Source organism: Rutidosis leptorrhynchoides, chromosome 2, assembly GCF_046630445.1.
Source record: "Rutidosis leptorrhynchoides isolate AG116_Rl617_1_P2 chromosome 2, CSIRO_AGI_Rlap_v1, whole genome shotgun sequence".
NCBI classification, from domain to species: Eukaryota; Viridiplantae; Streptophyta; class Magnoliopsida; order Asterales; family Asteraceae; genus Rutidosis; species Rutidosis leptorrhynchoides.
Window position 1 is genome coordinate 530,345,642 of NC_092334.1, and position 1,777 is coordinate 530,347,418.

Below are 1,777 nucleotides of genomic sequence, written 5' to 3' on the forward strand. Positions count from 1 at the left end.
CTTGTAGAGGACCCGAGTTCACCTGGGAACGAGAAGATCAGATGAAGAAGAAATACCCGCACTTATTTCCAGAAGATACGTCAACACCTCCAACTGCTTAAAATTTCGGGACGAAATTTATTTAACGGGTAGGTACTGTAGTGACCCGAACTTTTCCATGTTTATATATATTAAATGAAATTGATATTTACATGATTAAGTGTTTCCAACATGTTAAGCAATCAAACTTGTTAAGACTTGATTAATTGAAATAGGTTTCATATAGACAATTGACCATCCAAGTTGAGCGGTGATTCACGAACGTTAAAACTTGTAAAAACTATATGATGATATATATATATGATTATATATATAGTTAACATGATATTATGATAAGTAAATATCTCATTAGGTATTTTAACAATGAGTTATATACATAAAATTGAGTTTATTGAATTAAGAAACTCGAAACGATATATATAACGATTATCGTTATAACAACGTCTTACTAATTACATATGAATCATATTAAGGATTGTTACACTATGCTTAATCATGATAAATGATAAGTAAACATGTCATTATGTATATTAACAATGAACTACATATGTAAAAACGAGACTACTAACTTATGGATTTCGAAACGAGACATAAATGTAACGATTATCGTTGTCACAACATTTAACTTTATATATATCATACTAAGATACATTAATATATCATAATATCATGATAATGTAATAATTTAACATCTCATTAGATATAATAAACATTGGGTTAACAACATTTAACATGATCGTTAACTTAAAGGTTTCAAATCAACATTTACATGTAACGACTAACGATGACTTAACGACTCAGTTAAAATGTATATACATGTAGTGTTTTAATATGTATTAATACACTTTTGAAAGACTTCAAGACACTTATCAAAATACTTCTACTTAACAAAAATGCTTACAATTACATCCTCGTTCAGTTTCATCAACAATTCTACTCGTATGCACCCGTATTCGTACTCGTACAATACACAACTTTTAGATGTATGTACTATTGGTATATACACTCCAATGATCAGCTCTTAGTAGCCCATGTGAGTCACTTAACACATGTGGGAACCATCATTTGGCAACTAGCATGAAATATCTCATAAAATTACAAAAATATTAGTAATCATTCATGACTTATTTACATGTAAACAAAATTACACATCCTTTATATCTAATCCATATACCAACAACCAAAAACACCTACAAACACTTTCATTCTTCAATTTTATTCATCTAATTAATCTCTCTCAAGTTCTATCTTCAAGTTCTAAGTGTTCTTCATAAATTTTATAAGTTCTAGTTTCATAAAATCAAGAATACTTCCAAGTTTGCTAGCTTACTTCCAATCTTGTAAAGTGATCATCCAACCTCAAGAAATCTTTCTTATTTACAGTAAGATATCTTTCTAATACAAGGTAATACTCATACTCAAACTTTGATTCAATTTCTATAACTATAACAATCTTATTTCGAGTAGAAATCTTACTTGAACTTGTTTTCGTTTCATGATTCTGCTTCAAGAACTTTCAAGCCATCCAAGGATCCTTTGAAGCTAGATCTATTTTTCTCATTTCCAGTAGGTTTATCCACAAAACCTGAGATAGTAATGATGTTCATAACATCATTCGATTCTTATATATAAAACTACCTTATTCGAAGGTTTAAACTTGAAATCACTAGAACATAGTTTAGTTAATTCTAAACTTGTTCGCAAACAAAAGTTAATCCTTCTAACTTGACTTTTAAAA